Below are 24,225 nucleotides of genomic sequence, written 5' to 3'. Positions count from 1 at the left end.
ATTCTTATTCTAAAACTTGAAGGCAGCTCAATGTGTTGGACAGGTGGCAGGCACACAGCCTCGGGGCCTCTGGTGTTCAAGACAACTTTAGAAACCATCCTGTGCTAAGTCAATGAGAGATCTTTCTTGATTGGTGAGTTTTACCATTGGCATCATTATGTTCTTGTATCCTTGTTCTATGTTCTCAAGTAATTAGGTCTTTGCTCTGTTCCTTGGCAACTACTTCCAGCCTCTACTCCAGTTTCTGCTGCCAGGTTTCTGTGTTGTTCCACATATTTCCCAGTTTCACCTTTTACTTGCTACGTGGATTTTCCAGGGGAACTGTACTTTCATCTGTATAGCCCAGATCAACTAGAATGGCTGCATGCCACCAGTTGCTGTGACTGTGTTCTGACACTCAGAACGCAGGCTAGTAGATTAAGCTGTTCATTCTCTTCAAAAGGTGAAGGTTTTTGTTTTTTTTTTCAAACATTGAGTAATATTCTCAGAAAACTCATAGTCCATCACAAAGCCTTTTTTTTTTTCCTTTCTAGTTTAGCCTAGACAAAGTCCTGATTATTTTTAAAGCATCCTCTTGGTGTTTTAGGATTAGGAGCCTATGTCCTTATGGGAATCAGAATTAGCAGGGCAGAAAACTTCTTTGCTGCTTTAATGTTCTCCTTAGCATTTATTACAAACATATGATCTGTTTCGCTTTCGAATCTTGTTTAATATTTGTCTTCCCCACCAAAATGTGAGCTCTATTTGGCGGGGACTTTTTGCCTGCTTTGTTGCCCTCTGTATCTCTAGTTCTTTAACAGTGCCTGGTGCATAGTGTAAATGCTCAATAAATATTTGTAGACTGAAATTCTGACTTTGTCAGATCATTATGTCTAAAAGTTTGGAAGTCTCCTAAGGAGTTAATGATCACTGTGTAATGATTGTTTTGTGGTTCCTTATATGTAAAATGAGTGTGATACTTTTATGAGTTTTTAAATGTTTCCTATAACTTCAAATGTTTTAGTATTTTACTACACTTCAGATTTATACTTATAGATTAACTTTTTAAGGACTTGAACACCAGGCTTAAGTTTTTGTCCTATATTGTACTTTATTTTTTACAGTCCTTAATGTTTGTACCTTGTAAATACATTAACATCAACTATACCTTATTAATTGATCCTAGGACACACAGTCTTAACACATTTTACAACTACTGGATTTGAGATATATCTTAATGTCCTCATATGACAATCACAGTATTTCTTTTCCTCAGTGCTATATCAAATGGTGGTTGGTACACTGTATAAATAATGGTATTATGTATCTGATTAAATACTTTTCAGTTATGTTTTGAAGTTTTTGATGGATTTTAAGAACCATTAAAGTTTAATATCTATATACTCCAATTTCTATAACAAAGTATTTTGGAAGGGAGTTTTCTGTAACTAAATGTTCAACTAGAGAGAGTGATTGATCATTCAGTAGTGATATCAAGGTACTCCATCTGACATTGCAGGTAATAGAAACCTACCCATTGACAGGTTTTGTTTTTGTTTTGTATTTTTCTGAAGTATGAAGCAGGGAGGCAGAGAGACTGATTCCCACTTGTGCCCTACCGGGATTCACCAGGCAAGCCCACCAGGGGGCGATGCTCTGCCCATCTGGGGCATTGATCCGTTGCAACCAGAGCCATTTTAGCACCTGAGGCGGAGGCCATGGAGCCATCCTCAATGCCCAGGCCAACTTTGCTCCACTGGACCCTTGGCTATAGGAGGCGAAGAGAGATATAGAGAGAAAAGAGAGGGGGAGGGGTGGAGAAGCAAATGGGTGCTTCTCCTATGTGCCCTGGCCAGGAATCGAACCTGGGACATCCACATGCCAGGCTGACGATCTACCACTGAGCCAACCGGCCAAGGCTTCTGTTGGCAGTTTGACAAATGAAACCAGCTCAGCTATAGGGACTCAGAGCTTTAGAACTCAAGAAGGCAGGTTGCTGAAGATGTCTTTCTCTAAGGGCTTCTGAATTAAGGGGCCCTGATGCTGAAAGTATAGACAGATTTGAACATCAACCCATGTTTCCTAATGTGTGACCTGCTTTGTTCACCTCTAGAGGCCTTTACAATTTTTGATAAGATAATAGAATCATACACTTAATAAATATTTGTGAGAATCTAGGCTGTATTCTTCAGGTGAGGAAGCAAAGAACTGCTAAGAGTTGTCAGAGACACTAGGTAGAGTTTTCAGGTTTTAAAGAAACTATTTTTTTTTTTTATATAATTTTATTTTTTTAATGGGGTGACATCAATAAATCAGGATACATATATTCAAAGATAACAAGTCCAGGTTATCTTGTCGTTCAATTATGTTGCATACCCACCACCCAAAGTCAGATTGTCCTCTGTCACCTTCTATCTTGTTTTCTTTGTGCCCCTCCCACCCCCTATCCCTCTCCCATTCCCCCCTCCCCCCCGTAACCACCACACTCTTGTCAATGTCTCTTAGTTTCAGCATTATGTCCCACCTACGTATGGAATAATACAGTTCCTGGTTTTTTCTGATTTACTTATTTCGCTTCGTATCATGTTATCAAGATCCCACCATTTTGCTGTAAATGTTCCGATGTCATCATTTCTTATGGCTGAGTAGTATTCCATAGTGTATATGTGCCACATCTTCTTTATCCAGTCATCTATTGATGGGCTTTTTGGTTGTTTCCATGTCCTGGCCACTGTGAACAATGCTGCAATAAACATGGGGCTGCATGTGTCTTTACGTATCAATGTTTCTGAGTTTTGGGGATATATACCCAGTAGAGGGATTGCTGGGTCATAAGGTAGTTCTATTTTCAGTTTTTTGAGGAACCACCATACTTTCTTCCATAATGGTTGTACTACTTTACATTCCCACCAACAGTGTATGAGGGTTCCTTTTTCTCCACAGCCTCTCCAACATTTGCTATTACCTGACTTGCTAATAACAGCTAATCGAACAGGTGTGAGGTGGTATCTCATTGCCGTTTTGATTTGCATTTCTCTAATAGCTAAAGAAGATGAGCATCTTTTCATATATCTGTTGGCCATTTGTATTTCTTCCTGGGAGAAGTGTCTATTCATATCCTCTTCCCATTTTTTTATTGGATTGTTTGTTTGTTTGTTGTTGAGTTTTATGAGTTCTTTGTATATTTTGGATATTAGGCCCTTATCTGAGCTGTTGTTTGAAAATATCATTTCCCATTTAGTTGGCTTTCTGTTTATTTTGTTATCAGTTTCTCTTGCTGAGCAAAAACTTCTTAGTCTGATGTAGTCCCATTCATTAATTTTTGCCTTCACTTCTCTTGCCATTGGAGTCAAATTCATAAAATGCTCTTTAAAACCCAGGTCCATGAGTTGAGTACCTATGTCTTCTTCTATGTACTTAATTGTTTCAGGTCTTATGTTTAGATCTTTGATCCATTTTGAGTTAATTTTTGTACAGGGAGAGAGACTGTAGTCCAGTTTCATTCTTTTGCATGTGGCTTTCCAGTTTTCCCAGCACCATTTATTGAAGAGGCTTTCTTTTCTCCATTGTGTGTTGTTGGCCCCTTTATCAAAAATTATTTGACTATATATATGTGGTTTTATTTCTGGACTTTCTATTCTGTTCCATTGGTCTGAGTGTCTATTTTTCTGCCAATACCATGCTGTTTTGATTGTCGTGGCCCTATAATAGAGTTTGAAGTCAGGTATTGTTATGCCCCCAGCTTCATTCTTTTTCTTTAGGATTGCTTTGGCTATTCGAGGTTTTTTATAGTTCCATATAAATCTGATGATTTTTTGCTCTATTTCTTTAAAAAACGTCATTGGAAGTTTGATGGGAATTGCATTAAATTTGTATATTGCTTTGGGTAATATAGCCATCTTGATTATATTTATTCTTCCTAGCCAAGAACAAGGTATATTCTTCCATCTCATTATATCTTTTTCGATTTCCCTTAACAATGGTTTATAGTTTTCATTATATAAGTCCTTTACATTCTTTGTTATGTTTATTCCTAAGTATTTTATTTTTTTTGTTGCAATCGTGAAGGGGATTATTCTTTTGAGTTCCTTCTCAGTTGTTTCATTGTTGGCATATAGAAAGGCTATTGACTTCTGTATGTTAATTTTGTATCCTGCGACCTTACTGTATTGGCTTATTGTTTCTAGTAGTCTTTTTGTGGATTCTTTGGGGTTTTCGATGTATAGGATCATATCATCTGCAAAAAGTGATACCTTTACTTCTTCTTTTCCGATATGGATGCCTTTTATTTCTTTGTCTTGTCTGATTGCTGTGGCGAGAACCTCTAGTACCACATTAAATAAGAGTGGAGAGAGTGGACAACCCTGTCTTGTTCCTGATTTAAGGGGGGAAGCCTTCAGTTTAGTGCCATTTAATATGATGTTAGCTGATGGTTTATCATATATGGCCTTTATCATGTTGAGATATTTTCCTTCTATACCCATTTTGTTGAGAGTCTTAAACATAAAATTGTGTTGTATTTTATCGAAAGCCTTTTCTGCATCTATTGATAAGATCATGTGGTTTTTGTTCTTTGTTTTGTTGATATGGTGTATTACGTTAACCGTTTTACGTATGTTGAACCATCCTTGAGATTCTGGGATGAATCCCACTTGATCATGATGTATTATTTTTTTAATATGTTGTTGTATTCGATTTGCTAGTATTTTGTTTAGTATTTTAGCATCTGTATTCATTAGAGATATTGGTCTGTAGTTTTCTTTTTTTGTGCCATCCTTGCCTGGTTTTGGTATGAGGGTTATGTTGGAAAGAAACTATTTCATGCCTTTTTTTCCACTGATTGACTTTGTAGAAAGTTGACCAACCTCTCTGGGCTTCAGTTTCAGTACTTGTGACATGAGAGAACAGGGTCATGGAATATGGTAAATAAAAATAACTGTTTTCCCTCTAGAAATGGATATGTTTTAGAAAGGTTCGGTTTGATATAAGTAGATAAAAATTATTGAGCATCTATTGGTTGTAGTAGCGTGATCCCATTGGTGTTTAAACTCAATACTGAAAACTAAATCTTTCTAAGGTAGTTAACTATTCAATTTGTCTCTTTATTTGTTTTTGTGACAGAGATGGAGAGAGGAACAGATAGGGAAAGGCAGGCAGGAAGGGAGGGAGATGAGAAGCATCAATTCTTTGTTGCCGTATCTTAGTTGTGCATTGACTACTTTCTCATATATGTCTTGACCAGGGGTGCTACAGCAGAGCAAGCGACCGCTTGCTTAAGCCAGTGACCTTGGGCTTCAAGCCAATGACATTAGAGCTCAAGCCAGCCACCATGGGGTCATGTCTATGATCCCATACTCAAGTCAGCGACCCTGCGCTCAAGCTGGTGAGCCTGTGCTCAAGCTGGATGAGCCCGTACTCAAGCTGGAGACCTTGGGGTTTTGAACCTGGGTCCTCAGAGTACCAGTCCAATGCTTTATCCACGGTGCCATGGCCTGGTCAGATTCTACTTGTCACTTTAAAGAAAAACAATTTAGTTTTTACCTCTGTCACTTATGTCAATTAACTGCAGTGTTTAGTTTCATGTGACAGAACATGATGGATACCCATGTACAAGTCTAATGTAATTCAGAGATGCCTCAACTGAAGGCAACGGCTCCATAGATATTTTACTTTCTGATCAGAGGAATCCTGGCAACATAAAGATCAGATTTAATTACTGTTTTTTTCTTATTGCTTATTTATTGATAGATTTTTTGCTTTTAATATTTAATGTTACAGAATATCTCAGATTGGTTAATCTAACAAAATTCAAGTTTTTCTGTATATTATGCTTATTATGAATATGCATGTATATCATACACCTAGTTCCATCACCTCAGATAACCACAGATAACATAAAAAGAGCGTGACCGTCTTTTAATTTGTTTTCTTCCAATACCTTGAGGCTGTTTATCTGACTACTTTCTGATTTTGTTTAATAATATCACCTAAAGATTTATAGAATGGCCCTGGCTGGTTGGCTCAGTGGTAGAGCGTCGGCCTGGCGTGCAGAGGTCCCGAGTTCGATTCCCGGCCAGGGCACACAGGAGAAGCGCCCATCTGCTTCTCCACCTCTCCCCCTCTCCTTCCTCTCTGTCTTTCACTTCCCCTCCCACAGCCAAGGCTCCATTGGAGCAAAGATGGCCTGGGCGCTGGGGATGGCTCCTTGGCCACTGCCCCAGGCGCTAGAGTGGCTCTGGTCGCAATAGAGCGATGCCCCGGAGGGGCAGAGCATCGCCCCCTGGTGGGCAGATCATCGCCCCCTGGTGGGCGTACCGGGTGGATCCTGGTCAGGCGCATGCGGGAGTCTGTCTGACTATCTCTCCCTGTTTCCGACTTCAGAAAAATACCAAAAAAAAAAAAAAAGATTTATAGAAAATGTCTTTAAAATTTTTTGGTTTTCTTTGTCAATTTTGATCAGAATATCAATTTCCATTTTTAGTAATTTTTATGACATTTCCTGTATGTAGCCAGAATGAGGTGCAATAATTTGTGCTTTTCATTTCTGTTATCTCTAACCATATAATAAATCGCTATAATCCACAGTGGCTTATAACCACCATTTATCTCTCACAATGTTTGTGGGCCAGGAATTTGTGTGGGGTTTTGCTGTTTACTTTTGGCTCCGAGTCACGCATGTGTTTGATGTCAGTGACTGAAGTTGGGACAGTAGGCAGCTGAAACAGATGGGGGCAAGTCAGGCATCTCTCTCTACCATATAATCTCAAGGCTTGTCCATGTGGTCTGTCCACATGGCCTAATTTGGGCTTTTCACAGCATGGCAGCTTCAAGACAGTTATTCTGCTAAGGTGGTGGCCGAAGGCTTCAATGGTGAGTGTTAATGATAACCCTCTTGTTCTAGAGTGAGCAAGATGAGAGCTGTATGACCCGTTTACAGTCTAGTCTGTAAATCACATAGCTTCACTTAGGCTATAGTAATAAATTCAAGGGGAAAGAATATCAACTCCAATACTTGGTGGTCAGAGTGTTGGAGTTACATTATGAGAAGAACATGGTGGTACGGAGATATTATTGTGGTTAAATTTCGGAAATATAATTCATCACTGTCCATCCTCTGACCATAATCATTTACAGCCCTCCCACATGTAAAATACGCTGTTCTTGCCCTCAGTGCCCTCAAAGTCTCATTTCTTTACCGCATCAGCTTGAAGTCCAGGGTCTTGTCTTCTAAATCAAGTCCAGGTGCAGATGAAGCTTTTTGGGTAAGTCTTCTTGAATATTGAAAACACTTGAACTATAGGTTCTTTTGAAAACCTGTGAATGAAAGAGATAAGTTATCTGCTCTTTCCACACCCAACATGCACTGATGTGACAAGCATAAAAAAAATTCTGTGGTTCTTCCCATTCACAGAGGGAGAAAGGAGAGGCTGTTAAACTTAATTGCAAATGTGAAACCCAAATGTCCCTGCTGCCATTAGCTTTATTAGGGCTCCGTCTACTCACTGGGAATTGTTCTCTGGGACTCCTGGCTCCTCCCACTGTGTTTTTGTTTCTGTCCTCTGAATCATCATTCTTTTTCCAATCAAAACTTGGCTTGTATTTACAGCTGCCAAGTTTTCTCACCTTCCTCCTGTACATGGAAGTTTGGGGTCCCAAGGCCATGCTTACTTTGTACTGTCTTTGTTTCTTTTTAGCTCCACCTGATTTAATTCTTCACAAATCTTTAGGGTTTCTTATGTATCAATTTATAATCTGTGTTATTAGCAAAAGCCACACCAAGAAATTTTTTTTTTGTATTTTTCTGAAGCTAGAAATGAGAAGAGACAGACAGACAGACTCCCGTATGCGCCCGACCGAGATCCACCTGGTACACCCACCAGGGGGCAACGCTCTGCCCACCAGGGGGCGATGCTCTGCCCCTCTGGGGCATCGCTCTGTTGCAACCAGAGCCACTCTAGCGCCTGGGGCAGAGGCCAAGGAGCCATCTCCAGCGCCCGGGCCATCTTTGCTCCAATGGAGCCTCGGCTGTGGGAGGGGAAGAGAGAGACAGAGAGGAAGGAGAGGGGGAGGGGTGGAGAAGCAGATGGGCGCTTCTCCTGTGTACCCTGGCCGGGAATCGAACCCGGGACTTCTGCACGCCAGGCTGACGCTCTACCACTGAGCCCAAGAAAAATTTTGAGATAATTGTTCCTTTACCAGGCATTCCTCATGAGGCTGCAGTGAGAAAATACCCTTAAAATTTTTAGTCACTCAGTTGCTTAGAGCTCGTTTGTGTGCCTTTAAGAACCTTAGAAAGCCTTTTTATCTGTTTTAAAGGATCTATGAGGCATACTCTGACTATTCCTGGGGTGTTACAGAGGCTATTTATAGTAATATGAATACCTTTATTTGTAGACCAGGCCATTCTGACTACACCTGACATTTTATCTCCTGAGGCTTGCTCCTCTGAAGTGATAGGGATGAAAAATAGTTTCTATTTTCAAACCCAACAACTTCTCTCTCTTTTATAGTGCCTCCAAATTTCGCTGACGCCGAACAGTTTCTTTTTGGACTCATCTGTCTCTGCCCACATCTTATCATAAGCAGCAAAAGGAGGGCAGGTGCTCCTTGCAGTGTTCTGCTGGGAGTCTTCCTGAGCTGGCTGCTGGAGTTCATTAGGAACGTTTCCTGCTTTCCACATCATTGTGGGCAGTGGCATTGCTAAATCTTCTGCCGCTAGGTAACAAGAAGTATCCTTCCTTTCCCTTTCAGAAACGCAGTTCTTGTCTTCCAGGAGCCCTCATAGCGGAGTTCTCTCAGGCTTTCCCTGCACTGACAGTCTCCTCCAGCCTTCCCTCTCTATCCATTTCCAAGGCCAGTACCATACTACGTCCTGAGATTACTTTCTAAAAAAAAATTTATTATTATACTGCTTCACTTCTAATATCAAAGTGTGTCTCAGTTATCTGTGCTTTTTAGAGAAAAACTGTAAAACACAGTGATTTAAAACAACCAAAACAAAGTTATCACCTCGCATGATTTCTGTCAGTCAGGATTTTGGGCAGAACTCAACTGGATGGTTCTGGGTCAGGGTCTCTCATGCTTTTGCAGCCAGATGATGTCTAGAACTGGAACAGCAGGAGGCTGACGCAGGGAGAAGCTGTCCACGCTTATCTCAGTCAACCCATGTTGTCTCAAAGCCTTTCTGCTTTCTCCGCATTGGCTAGTTTGGTCATTCTTAGAGCACTGTGTCCTATGCCTAGGCAGACTGCTAACATGGCAGCTGAAGGCTTCAAGAACACAGATTCTGATTGCTAAAGCGGCAGTTAAATCACCTTTTATTACCTGCTTGAAGCACATAGAGTCACTTCACCATAGTCATAAGCTTTTCCTGATTCACAGAGAAACCATTTAGACCCCCACCTCTCAGTGGGATGTCAGAAGAGCAGTTGCGATGGGAGACATTGTTGTGGCCATTTTTGGAAAAGAAAATCTTCCACACTTTTTTGTATCCAGTCTTTGCAAGTTAACTCCAAAGTTATAGGATATAGAAATAGATGTCAGTCAAGATATACATAGAGTTTTTTTTATGGTAAAAAGAAACACAACTGGACCATCCAAGCTTTCATCGTCAAATTTTACTATTTAAACTATTCAGTAAATTTCCAGTTACAGCATTTAGTGGGAATCTAAATTTGATGTTTTTCTCTTGGCTAAGCCAAAATTATGATGGTGTGTGGCGCATGTTTTAAGTTATATCAAGTTCTTAGACATGCAGAATTTATGAATGGTAATAGCTTGAACTGGCCAGCTATTGAAACCTTGTGTTTTTGTCGGAAAAATGTTTTCTAAAAATGAAGATAAATTACTTCTCTTCCTAAAATCTAGCTCTGTATAAGGACTGACAGGTTGTCCCATTGATTCTTAAAATAGTCTTCAAATATCAAGAATCATTGGGTTGAAGTTCATGCATATGAACAGTGAAAACTTCATTCAAGGTGACAATGTGCAGCGGTAGCCCCCTCTTCCCTCCTGGGCCACGCCAGCTCAGTTCGTCTTCTGTCACTACAGAAACGTGTGCTTTGGAGAAGTTTTGGCTGTTTCAGATGTTTAGTCTGCATAGGCTGGACCCTGTTCACTGCATCTTATTACTTGGGTTCCTCCCCTGCTTTTAGCAACAGTGCTCTCCAGCCCGTCTGTGTGGGTGAGTGAGCCAGGCAGGAAGCAGCTTGTAAAAGCCAAAAACCCAGAAAACTGCTACCTGTGTCAAACGGGACAGTATCTTTGCAGGGCTGTCAAGGGACTGGCTTACATTTAGCCAGTCTTAACAAAATCAGAGTTGACATAAAATGCATGGAAAATACCAGAAGATATCATCACAATCTATTGTAATTATTTTACCTGGAAAAGCGCACCACTTTTTAGCCGTGAACCTGGCCGACTGACAATGAAATTTGGTTTCATGGCTAGATGGAAGGCAGTGTTACTTAGTGAATTAGTAACATAGTTTGCATAGTCTTTTAAAATACATGCAAAGTGTAGTTGTAAGTTCCAGCATAGGATTGCTTGTTTCATGTCAGAATCAAAATGTGCCTCAGCATTTCACCCTCAGGTGAATTTCTCTGCGATAAAATGTGAACTCCCGCAAAGTCTAGTGAAATTGGCAGTAAGTTTGTTCATTTAATTACAACTTGGTTTTTTGAAACTTTTGAATTGTTTTACAGTAAACCTATAAAAGCAACAAACTACAAAAAAAATATACAAATATTGAAAACTGGATTGTAACTAACATGAAGTGACAACTGGAATATCAAATTTTGATAGAAATATCAGATCATTTCAATTTATTTCATTCAGCATGTTAATTTACTGCAGAAATTAGTAACAATTTAGTTTATTTCGTGGCATTATTTATTTATGAAAATTGAACTTCCCATTTGTTTTCAGTAAGAGTTAAAATATTCTATTTATAAGTTTTCTACCCAAATTCTAAAAGTTGTTTATTTCTAAGGAAGTCAGTAACTCGTTGATTATTCAAGTGGTAGTTAAGTATATGTGTTCAGTATTGTGTAGGATCATATAACCCAAAATGTGTTAATAATTTTAAAGCATAGCTTCACAAATGTTATCATGCCACTCTGTTTTTTTTTAAGCTGCTCAGTGGCTTCCCATTGCCCTGTGGGTAAAAGTTAAGGTACCTTCTCATGATAGACCAGCCTCTCCTTGGCCAGGCCCCTTCTTCCCCGTCTTGCCTCATTTCCTGCCTTCCCCTGCACCGGAGCCTCGGTACATCAGAGACTTACCTCTCATAACTTGTACAGACTATCCTATCGCTCACAACTCTGCTTCTTTCTGGAATAGATCCCCTTCTGCCTCTTTTCCTAGACTAATTTCTACTCACCCTGGTGAGACTTGATTCCACGACCACCTTTTCTCCCAGGTCCTATATCTTATCACTTACGTGTAGCTCTAGCATTGCTTTTTATGACTGTGCATTATAGCTTTTGCCTGTGTGCTATTTGGAGGCAGGAGTTATGTCTTATTTACTTTTGTTTGTTATAAGTGCTTATATGTATTAGGTATTCAAAATTGTTTACAGAGTGATGGAATGCTTTATGGTCCTATTTTATTTTTCATTTGAGTCTGCAGTCTTTTATTTATTATTATTATGATTTTTTACAGAGAGAGTCAGAGAGAGAGGGATAGATAGGGACAGACAGACAGGAATGAAGAGAGATGAGAAGCATCAATCATTAGTTTTTTGTTGTAACACCTTAGTTGGTCATTGATTGCTTTCTCATATGTGCCTTGACCATGGGGCTACAGCAGACCGAGTAACCCCTTGCTCAAACCAGGGGCCTTGGGTCCAAGCTGGTGAGCTTTGCTCAAACCAGATGAGCTCGTGCTCAAGCTGGCAACCTCGGGGTCTCGGACCTGGGTCCTCCGCATCCCAGTCCGACGCTCTATCCACTGCGCCACCGCCTGGTCAGGCTTGAGTCTGCAGTCTTTAATCATTGAATCCTCTTTCTCCTTGATCCAGCCTTCTTATTTGGAGCATAGCAGTACCTCTCATTTCACATTTTCAAGTATTTCTCACTTCTCTTTATTTTACCAGGACAGGAGAGAATGGCAGTCAGGGCTCTGAAGTGGTCATATGTATTTGCAGAAGCTTATACTAGCACTGGGCTGCTTTGATGTGTCCTACTTTCAACAGTGGAAGGTTAATTCTTCATTATACATTCATTAATTAGGTGTTTCTTTAACACCACAAAGAAAGGTACTGTCAATATGGAAAAATACATAAAATACAGCTCCTGATTTCAATTAACATATTATCTACTAGAAAAAGGAAAACAGATATAATACAGGTTCTGTGGGTTTTCTAAAGATACAGAAAGAATTCAAAGGCTGTTTTGAGATAGATTACACTGGCTGACTTTATCAGAGAAAGTTTTAAGAAGAAAGGTTTGAGTAGGAGTTGTCTTTCATTTTTTACTCACACGCTCTGAATTCCATGACAAATAGACTGTGTAGAAAATGCGTCAATTTCTTTGAAATACCTTTTAAAAAATTGGTAATAGTGTAATACATATAGCTGCAATTTTAATGAAATACTATTTGGCATCTATACATAAAGGAATATAAGTTTATGTTCTATGGAGTGGTTGAGTTTTTAAATAAAATTCCTTAGGTAGTTAGTGGGTTTTATAAGCTATTAGAAGCTGAAAGAGGTGCTATATCAGCAAAACTTTTAGGACTATAGCCCCACACGATAGTTCCATTAATTTCTAGCTGATTGGTTTGCTTTTCTGGAATGTGACCAGGACTTGATTGCTTTTACTTTTCTTACATTTTAATTTAGGTTCCTTAGTTTATGCATGACTATTAGCTGTTAAAAAAAATAAGAACAAAGCAGGATTCAGACTACAATATAGCTGTGAAGTGCTGTGTTGTCGTTCCCCCTGCTCAAAATAAAGTTGTTTCTTAACTATACCTGTCTGCTGTACTCTTTAGCAGCCAGGTAAGCTTGGTCTCATACATGTAATAAAAGATAAAAGAAAAAGAATAAGAACAGAAATTGACACTAAGACTTGGAAAATGTAATCTTTTATTACCAGTTAGGAGACTTCATTCTCTACTAAATACACTTCAAGAAAAAGTACTCTAGTGTGTTTGTTTGAAGAATAGAAATGCCATTTTTTACCTGAAAAATATACTGTATCTAAATGCTTCAATTAATGGTGATTCTTATGTTCTAGCAGTCTTAATAAATCAACCCCATTTTTCCTCAAAGGTTATTTCCCAGGGAAGTTTTAGTGGGTTGATCTCTTATCAGAATCATGTGCCATAAATGATGTGTCATTTACAACAGGTAGGATCAAGTACTCATGTGACCCATACTAGCGGAATCCATGGTCCAAATAAAAAGGATACTGTAAGCAAATTAGATACTGTCTTAAATATTTTGTGTGTCTGTATTTTTTTATTTTCATTTTTTTTGTATTTTTCTGAAGTTGAAAACGGGGAGGCAGTCAGACAGACTCCCACATGCGCCCGACCAGGATCCACCCAGGATGCCCACCAGGGGGCGATGCTCTGCCCATCTGGGGCGTTGCTCTGCCGCAACCAGAGCCATTCCAGCACCTGAGGCAGAGGCCACGGAGCCATCCTCAGCGCCCGGGCCAACTTTGCTCTAATGGAGCCTTGGCTGTGGGAGGGGAAGAGAGAGACAGAGAGGAAGGAGAGGGGAGGGGTGTAGAAGCAGATGGGTGCTTCTCCTATGTGCCCTGGCCGGGAATTGAACCCGGGACTCCTGCACGCCAGGCTGACACTCTACCACTGAGCCAACTGGCCAGGGCCTGTTTTTTTCTCAAGAGATACAGAGTTATTTACAAATGGTAAGAAAATGTATTTTAGAATTTACAAAGAGTTTGCATTAAAGCAGTGAACCAGAACTGGATATGATTGCATTGGGCATTTCCAGAAAAACTGATTTTTATCTAAATGATCTGAATTTTTAAAGAGAAGTATTTCAATAATTGTTTTTGTTTTTGTTATTCTTAAGAATGTGCTTTAAGAACTAACATTCTCAAGGCGTATTGCCCCCTTTTACTAAAATATTCTCTTGCATTGCCTGACAGAACTTTTAGAGGAAATTTTAATCTTCCAATGGCCAGTTATGTAATTAGAGTAAAATCTAAATCCCTCAGCGTGGCTTGTATTAGTGCTAATATTGACTTTATTGTGTGCCGACTCTTGCCCCACCCCCCGCTTCTTTGTCACTCGAATTCCAGGGGTGATTCTTACCCAAAGATCTTTCCATTAGCAATGTCTTCTTCCCAGAGTGCTCTTTCTAACATCTTTACAGGCTGTCTCCTTCTCGTCACTCAGGCCTCAGCTCCAAGGGTCCTGCAGAAGGTTCAGCACGCCTTTTCTCATTTCCCTTCTAAGCTTTCTTCACCCCAGCATGATCATATTATTCTGTTATATTATTGCATTTGTTGTTTTTGTTCCACATGAGATGCTATCATATTTATTGGTTACTCCTCTTTTTGTTCACCACTAGAATGTTAAGTCCAGGAGGGCATGTCTGGCGTGTTTGGTTCACCATCATATTTCTAGCACTTAATACCAAGCCTGTCAGTCCTGATCGGTGGTGGCACAGGAGATAAAGCATCAACATGGTCTCTGGTTCGAAACCTCAAGGTCACTGTCACTGACCTTGGGCTCTTTGCTATGGGTTGCTGGCTTGAGCAGGGAATCACCACATGATCCAGAAGCTCTCCAGCTGGAGCTCAAAGGTTGCTGGTATAAAAAGCCCAAGGTCGCTGGCTTGAGCAAAATAGCACTAGCTCAGTCCCCTGAAGGCACTTATGAGAAGCAATCAGTGTACAACTAAAGTGAAAGGAACTATAGGTTGATGCTTCTCACTCTCTCTGTTCCCTCCCTTGGAAGCAGTCAGTGCACAACTAAAGTGAAAACCGCTGTAAGTTGATGCTTCTCACCTTCCTTCTCCCTTCTTGTCTCTCTCTCTCAAAAACAAACTTAACAAACAAAAACCAAGCCTGTCAGATAACAGTTTCTCAATAAATATTTTCTGAGTGAATGAATAAAAATGTTGATAGAGAAATGATCGTATGAATGCACATTATTATATCCCCTCCCCCCAAAAAAAATCCCAACCCTCAAAAAACACAAGATCTATTTTTTTTTTTTGTATTTTTCTGAAGCTAGAAACGGGGAGAGACAGACAGACTCCCGCATGCGCCCGACCGGGATCCACCCAGCACGCCCACCAGGGGCAAAGCTCTGCCCACCAGGGGGCGATGCTCTGCCCCTCCGGGGCGTAGCTCTGCCGCAACCACAGCCACTCTAGCGCCTGGGGCAGAGGCCAAGGAGCCATCCCCAGCGCCCGGGCCATCTTTGCTCCAATGGAGCCTTGGCTGCGGGAAGGGAAGAGAGAGACAGCGAGGAAGGAGGGGGTGGGTGGAGAAGCAAATGGGTGCTTCTCCTATGTGCCCTGGCCGGGAATCGAACCCGGGTCCTCCGCACGCCAGGCCGACGCTCGACTGCTGAGCCAACCGGCCAGGGCCAAGATCTATTTTTAAAGTAGAATAAGTCAGGGATAAAATGAATGAAAATGTCAATAGGCACAGAAGAAGCAAACCTAGAATTGTGGCCATCCCATTACTGGACCTGTAACAGTGGTGGTAGTGCACCTGGAGTAGTTACCACCAATTGAGTCTCTTACTCCATGGCCATACTCTGGGTCTTGCCATCATCCTAAAGTGCCACACATTGAAATCTTGATATATTTTCTGGCTACTCATTTTAGAGGGAAGAGAGAGAAAGAGAAAGAAAGGGGAGCAGGAAGCATCAAATCCCATATATGCCTTGACCAGGCAAGCCCAGGGTTCAAACAAATGATCTCAGCGTTCCAGGTTGACACTGTATCCACTGCGTCACCACAGGTCAGGCTGGTTAACTTCTATTTTAAGAAATCAGATGATCACCTCCTTCTCCAAAAAACCTTCCCTGAGCTCAGTGTCCAGGAAGAGTTAGGGTTTCTGTGCTCTGCTTGTTTGTATCATGGCCACTACCATGCTACATTGTAGTGACCTATTCACCAGTCCTCTGTCCCCTTCACAGCCTCTAGCCTCCCTGAGAAGAACCGAGTCTGTAGTGCCACACCTGCAAGTGATTTCTTGAATGAAAACATAAGTAAATATGAAATAATCCGGAAGAAACATTACAACTGCTAATTAAAATTATAAAATAGATTTGTTAGGAATATAAGTTAAGTTGAAATAGTTTTTAATAGAATAGAGCAATAAATAAGCAGTTAGGGGTATGATGTTATTATGCTCATTAGGAAACCAGTAAAACATTGGTGCCACCAAGTATAAGCACTGGCTTTTGACTAATATGTGGCTTGTCATCTGAACAAGGTTTTCATCATTCACTTGGGATTTTTATGCATTATTTACCTTTTTTTTATAAAGTTCTTTTCAATAGCTACTATTGAGATGGATGCATTTTTCTGTAACACCTGATATGCATTTAAAAAGTAGACTTAATTGGTATCGATTGTCGGTAAACCCAGTGATAACTTTCATCAGTGTGCTTTGAATATTGTTCTGACCAAAAGAAAATGTAGCAATCTTTGAGCATATAAATATTTTAAAATTCTCTCTGTAGAGGCTATGGACACTCTTGTCATAATTTTAGCAATTAAATACTACTTAGGGCTACTCTTTCTGATTATCCGGCTTCAAACTCTTTTGATAGTACTACTGTGCATAATTTTACCTGAAAGCTGTATTAGTAGGTCTTCCAAAAGGACAGTTACACAGTTTCAATGAGCATATTTTTATTGATGCTGTGGAGTTATTTATTGCTTCATTTTCTGTCACAAAGAGTGTAGAACAGAGGAAGAAAAGTGGATGCTCAGGACAGAAATGCTGGTCAGGTTCTCCAACTTATTCTGAAACACACGGTGTTAGCCCTGCTTTGCTGCTGGCCGCCTGGGAACTGCTCTGTGCTTTTCCCTTCTGTTTTTAGGAGGAATCACTACCAGTGAAAATGGAGCAATTATCATCTTTTTAAGAAGGAGACAACAAAGTCTTGAGTCACAGCATCCAAGGACATTTTCCCTTTTTAAATTTGAATTTGCATTCCCACATATTTGAAGCTAATTTTGCGCCAGCTGAAATGTTGTTCCATAGAAGTAAAGGCATGCAGAAGCCATTCTATGAGGACACACGGAAGCCTGAAAGAGCTGCTGTGTTCAGCATCATTTCCAGTGAACGTGGGGTGCGTGTGGTAGGAGAGTGTAAGGTGGGGTTTGTGTTATGGACGAGAGGGAAAGGAAACCACAAAGGGGGGAGCCAGGGTGAGATGGTGGAGAGGCCCATATTCAGTGCTGGAAGTTTGAACCCTGTGTTGTTGGCAAGAGGAGGTGTTGAAAAAAATCCCTGCAGGGTAGGGGTATTGTAGAAGAATGGTGGAGGAAAGGGAGATTGCAGACAAGAGGCTAGATTGTGATCATTTCAGTATTTAAGGGTATATGAAAGCTAAACCTGAATTTTGGTAGGAACAGAGGGAAGTCGAAAAGATGAGAATAACTCAAGAAATGTTTCCAAGATAGATTCCTGGATATACAATAACTACTTGGAAATAGGAAAGAGAAGAAGCGGAACACTGAAGTCTTTAACTTGGATGACTAGGTAATGGTACAGTCATTACCTAAGTACAGTGCGTCCTTGGGTTACAGCAGTCTTGACATACGACATTTTGAGTTTCCGATGCTCACTCCCATAAAAACTTTAAAAATTGAGATGCGAGTGTTTTGGCTTACACCACTAGCATTGTACTTCCAGACTGTGTGGGCAAACCAGTTGGTTGCGCGTGGCAGAGGATATGCGGTAACACATACAATGCAGTACGTTTATGTCCTTTTCTTTTTTCTGTGGCTTAGTTGTGTTTTTATGCTCTAGATTATGATTTAACATCTGTGTTAGGATAGGTAAGTGACTTAGGCTAGAGTGTGTTTTGACTTACACCATAATTCAGGTTACATCACTGTCGTAGGAGCAGAACTATGTCGTAACTCGAAGATCCCCTGTAATGGTAATGTGTGTATGTGTGTGTGTGTGTTGCCATTGTCAACAAAAATGTGTATGTTTCAAATTGGAAGACTTCAGACTAACCCCTAGGAATGATTATTTTTTCCACAGAAAAATAATTTTTTTTTTGTATTTTTCCGAAGCCAGAAACGGGGAGGCAGTCAGACAGACTCCACATGCGCCCGACAGGGATCCACCCGGCACGCCCACCAGGGGGCGATGCTCTGCCCATCCAAGGTGTCGCTCTGTCACGACCAGAGCCACTCTAGCGCCTGGGGCAGAGGCCACAGAGCCATCCCCAGTACCCGGGCCATCTTTTTGCTCCAATGGAGCCTCAGCTGCGGGAGGGGAAGAGAGAGACAGAGAGGAAGGAGAGGGGGAGGGGTGGAGAAGCAGATGGACGCCCCTCCTGTGTGCCCTGGCCGGGAATCGAACCTGAGACTTCCGCACGCCAGGCCAACGCTCTACCACTGAGCCAACTAGCCAGGGCCAAATAATTTTTAATAAGATATGGTCCCTCTGATATTATTGAAATGTATAGTAGTGAGGGCCAAGGGTTTAATATGAAAGGACTGAATTCAGTTTCAGTCTCTACTTTAAAACTTGGACACATTAAGCTGTTTCTTTACCAGCTTTGAAATTCAGTTTCCTCATATGTAAAGTAGGACCACTTTCTCATTGGCTTATCCTGATGATCAAGTGAGATAATATGAAAGAACACTTCTTAAAACTATAAAATCCATGTAAGTGTGAGTTGTTACATTTGTACATACCATTAAGAGTTGGACAGTGAAAGGTTTTACCCCATCAACAGGGATTTTTTGACCTTGAAGACATGTTTTGAGATTGTTGTTCTTCTCAAGTATTCTTTAATAGTCTCTACTGGTGTTACATAAGAATCAAGTATGAATAGCAGCCTGACCAGGTGGTGGCACAGTGGTGAGAGCACTGGCCTGGGATGCTGAGGATTCTGATTCCAAACCCTGAGATTGCTGACTTGAGCATGGGTTCATTTGGCTTGAGCGTGGGATCACAGACATGGCCCGATGGTTGTTGGCTTGAGCCCAGAGGTCACTGGTTTGAAGCCTAAGGTTGCTGGCTTGAGCCCAAATTTGCTGGCTTGAGCAAGGGGTCACTCGCTCTGCTGTAGCCCTCCCCACCCCAGTCAGTGCACATAGGAGAAAGCAAACAATGAGCAACTAAGGTGCTGCAACTATGAGTTGATGCTTTTTATCTATTTCCCTTCCTGTCTGTCTGTTCCCTTGATGCTTTTTATCTATTTCCCTTCCTGTCTGTCTGCCCCACCCCTCTCTCTCAAAAAAAGAAAAAAAGAAAAAGTGTGAGCAGCAGTATGTATATGCTTTTCCATACAAAATATTTATATAAAACACTTACTTTGCTTCAGTGTTGAAGTTCAATGCAAATTGTCTTCAAAATAAAACAAAAATATAAGCAACTTGATTACTAAACTGAGATGCTATTTGTTAACATTGTTTCATCTCTTTATTGAATCATGAAAAGAAGTATAAGGATATTCTTTATTCTTTTAAAATTTTTTTTTTAAAAAATTGATTTTAGAGAGATAGAAAAAGGGGAAGAAAAAGAGTGTGCATGCATGAGACAGAGAGATACACACAGAGAAACATTAATTTGTTGTTTCACATATTTCTGCATTCATTGGCTATTCTTGCATGTGCCCTGACCAGGGATCAGGGCCTACAACCTTGGTGCATCAGGACGATGTTCTAACCAGCTGAGCTACTCGATTAGGGGATAGTCTTTATTTTTACCTTTTCTAGTTTTACCACTTACCTGTCCTCAGCCTACTTCCAATCTGTTCTTGGTCACTTTAGGTCAAATACGAGAATGAAGCAAATTCTGTTATTTGAAGGGAGATGGGGGACACCTCAAAGTTCACTCCTGTTCAGTTTCCATCTATTCCAACATAGTAATAGATTTTTATTTTTAGTCTCTTTTTCTGCGTTACTCTTTAGTTATTTTTGATAGCACATTTCGAGAGAATTTCATGCCCTGTGAAGCAGAACAGCCAATAGAAATATTTCATATATGAACTGAAAAAGAGTAATGATTAGCTAATTTATTTCTTGTTAAAATTAGTTTATTATTTTCTTCCTATTTTTCTTGCTTTTTGAGGGAAATATGTTCTACTAGAAAGTGGCATTGAAGCGAATAATTATATTCTTCAGCTTTACAGTTTAAATTCCCTCCATGAAAACAGATTCATCATAGAGCAGTGAAATAAACATATTATTCTTGTTTTATTATAGGAATGACTAGACTTGAAGCACATTCCTGTTTTCACTACCTGTTAAATTTAATCATTTGGTGATATTTTTATGAGCTACGGCCTTACGATTAATGAATAGTAGAAAAGGTCAGCGTAAATGTGGTGGACAGCTCTTTCCATCTTCCATCATGTTGTTGCTTTTGCTGCATCCTTCCTGGTTGGGATTTCTCCCTTAGCACCCCCAGCAATGTATGCTGTAGCTAGTTTTGAGGAATCCCCAATCTTTCCTCTTCTCATTTTAGCTGACATAATTCTTTCCTGCGGGGTGATTTCAGCCCCATTTTCCCTCCTTGGAGAGGACACTTACTACTTTCTTGAGATTGTAGGGCTGCTGTCCAACAAAATATACTATGATTTTTTCCTAGAAATAAGTATTCTATTAAATTATTGTCACATCGCTTGTCATGAGTTTCTGTATGAATGAAAAGATCCTCAAACGAGGATCAGGATTGAGAGTTCAGGCTACATCTCTATTCAGGAAACTATTCAGAGATTAATTGAATTATAACCTCTAATTATTATCATAAAGATTCTTATTATTGTCCTATAGACGTAATATGATTTCCATTTTAAAGAAAATTTTAATTTGAGATTAATTCCTTAATTTTTAAATTAATTATTGACTTTAGAGAGAGAAAGAGAGAGGGAGAGACAGGAACATCGTTCTGTTCCTGGATGTGCCCTGGCCAGGGATCAAACCAACAACATCTGTGCTTTGGACAATGCTCTAACTGAGCTATCCCAGCCTGAGCTAATCCCTTAATTATAAAAAATAGATAATAAAGTTATATGATGATTTTTAAGAACTGTACATTTTTTTAAAGTTGGGAATGCTTGAAATTATATTGCAAATAAATATTTAATCTGATAAAAACTTTTTAACATGGTTCTTAGTATTATATAAATATATGTGTGGTTTTAAGAGAAAAATAAATGGAAGTACTGCTACATAGCTAGGAACTCAGGTATTCTTAAGAATGAAAACACATTAGTGTAGTTTTAATATAAGTCCATTTAGCAACAACTATCATATGAAAATAACATGATATTCCTGATGTTACTCTTTATATTACCATATTTTGTTAAAGTTAATTGAGTTTTATTATTGATTCTGGTTATATGTTTTCTATACACTATGAATTTCAGAACAAACAATTCCTTTTTATAAGTGATAAAATGTTTTAGTTTGGTGTTAGTTGATGTGATGTCAAATGAAAGTTCAAAAAACACATTCGTTGCTATGGTTTTCATGTTTAGTATTTTTCTTCTTTTCAGTTTATATACAACATTGTTCTTGTTGAATAAAACAAGTAACCTATTTAGTGATTGTACAGTCAATACGTCTCAAACTAATCATGGATAAGTATAATAAACTGGCAGCAGTAAAGGTTAGTAGACTTATGTATGATTTTCCTTTGGGTCCCAGGAGCCCGGACTATTTATTACTTGAGAACAAAGAACCTTAGAATTAGGGTAAGTGACTCTGTATATGATATGACTAGTAGTCAGCCTGTAGAGGAACAAACAAGGAGAAACAGTCCATAGATTGTTTCTAACTAGGCACATTGTAGAGTCAACTTACTTTCTCCTCAGTCATTTACATTGAAAGTCACATATTCCCTCAGGTCTTTTTGAAATAAGATTACAAGCTTGGATTACTAATAATTTCCTTGTATACATTTACCCTGAAGAATGTCTCATTTTTTATAGTCCTGGATCAATCTGTGTATTCATATCTGATAAAGTTTGTCAACATTTTAAATTCATTCATTATTTAATTTTTTTTTGCTTTGGTCACCTCTCACTTCAAAGAAGCATTAAATTAAAACATTAATGTAATTGGATTACAAGTCTAGTATCCTAACATTGATCTGATAGCGTACTTATTATTACTAATCTAGAAATACTAATGTAAATATTTATCATAATAATAAATGATTAACACATTTTCTTGATAATTATATTTTATAAAAGTTTCTTTTCCTTTGAAAGGTCTCTTTTCTATTGAAACTGTATAAGAATTCAAATGGTTAGTTTAAAAACGGAAACGATATAGTAATAAATTTGATATTTCTAATTTTGAATCTTTCATTTATTATTTTATTCATTTATTCAGCTAACAAGGGAGTGCATGTATCTATGCCAGGTATGAGAAACAGGACCCTTGAAAATATGTTTAAAGTTTATTGAGTTCCAGGATTTTCTGAAATTCTAGAAATTATATTTAGTGGAAGTAAATAGTAAATAGCCATAAGGCCAGTAAGTGCTTGAAAAGATGCACGATATTATTAAACCTAAGGCAATGCAAATTAAAACCACAATGAGATTCTGCTTCATACTCACCAGCATTACTGTAATAAAAAGACAGATAATTACAGGTGTTTGAAGGATGTGGTGAAATTAGAACCCTCATACCTTGCTGTTAAGGTTATAAAATGGAAAACACAGTTTACAGTTCTTTAAAATGTTAAATAAAAAATGACTATATTACTAACTTTACTCCTAGGCATTTAATCAAGAGTAACAAAAATATATGTTCACATAAAAACTTGTATGTGAAAGTTCATAAGAGCATTATATATAGTAGTTCAAAAGTCAAAACAATAGATAAGTAAAATATAGAATATCTCTGTACAATAAAATAATATTCAAAAATAAAAACAGAGGCTCTGGCTGGTTGGTTCAGTGGTAGAGCATTGGTTCATTGTGTGGATGTCCAAGGTTGAATTCCTGGTCAGGGCACACAGAAGTGCCCATCTGCTTCTCCACCCCTCCCCCTCTCCTTCCTCTCTCTCTCCCCCACCCACAGCCAAGGATCCATTGGAGCAAAGTTGGCCTGGATGTTGTGGATGGCTCTATGGCTTCTGCCTCAGGTGGTAGACTGGCTCTGGTTGCAATGGAGCAACACCCCATATGGGCAGAGCATCGCCCCCTGGACTTGCTGGTGGATCCTGGTTGGGCACATGTGGGAGTCTGTTTCTCTGCCTCCCAGCTTCTCACTTTAGAAAAAAAGAAGAGAAAAAAAATTAAAAAATAAAAAATAAATGGTGTAATGATACCCAGTGATGCAGGAAGTGATATTAAACCCATCTTATCAATGTGTAAACTAAGGTTATATAATTTATGTAACTTGAGACAAAAACTCAAGTCAACTTGACTTAAAAACGTTTCACCTCTACACTGTAGAGAGTTGTTTTAGTTGTTTGTTGTTTTAAGTCATTACCTTTATCTTTCTTTTTTTAAGGTTTTCTATTATTTATTTATTTATTTTATTAAATTTAGAAAGGAGAGAGAGAGAAGGGGGGAGGAGCAGGAAGCATCAACTCCCATATGTACCTTGACCAAGCAAGCCCGGGGTTTCAAGCTGGTGACCTCAGTGTTCCAGGTCAATGATTTATCCACTGCGCCACCATAGGCCAGGCAACTTTATCTTTTTTTTTTTTCTTTTTTCATGATCAAATTTTGAAAGATTTTATACTGTGTCTTACTTCCTTGGCTTGCTTCAGACCTCTAGGGAAACAGCTCAGCAACCAATGCTCTCTTTCTTTTTTAATACATGCTTTGCTTAAATATAACTCATATACCCTAAAATTTACCCTTTTAAAATATGCAACTCACATATTTAGTATCATGTGCTTCATGAGTGTTATGGTATAATGCGCTGTTTTTAATACCTTTCATATTTGATCTTTCAGGGCATCCATGATTATTGATTATTCACTCCTGAATACTCCATCCTAATTCATTTTCTCATTTTTCTCCTACCTTCATGTATAGTTATTTTACAGTTCTTGTGGGCATCTCTTTCTTGACCCACCTTTTAAATGTTGGGTT

The 24,225-nt window shown here is 39.3% G+C and overlaps 1 protein-coding gene and 1 non-coding gene across 4 annotated transcripts in view; both read left to right on the top strand.

The window, feature by feature from the left end:
* The window catches only part of BMPR1B (bone morphogenetic protein receptor type 1B), a 422,111-nt gene that overhangs the window by 210,713 nt on the left and 187,173 nt on the right, over positions 1-24,225 (top strand). The window lies entirely within an intron of this gene.
* LOC136307181 (small nucleolar RNA SNORA63) lies at positions 12,869-12,999 on the top strand. The gene has a single exon (XR_010725853.1). It is a non-coding gene; the product is annotated as a small nucleolar RNA SNORA63 (small nucleolar RNA).

The sequence above is a fragment of the Saccopteryx bilineata genome, chromosome 5 (assembly GCF_036850765.1).
Source record: "Saccopteryx bilineata isolate mSacBil1 chromosome 5, mSacBil1_pri_phased_curated, whole genome shotgun sequence".
Lineage (NCBI taxonomy): Eukaryota > Metazoa > Chordata > Mammalia > Chiroptera > Emballonuridae > Saccopteryx > Saccopteryx bilineata.
Note: the sequence above shows the minus strand (reverse complement) of the source record. Positions and strands in the feature narration are given on the sequence as shown.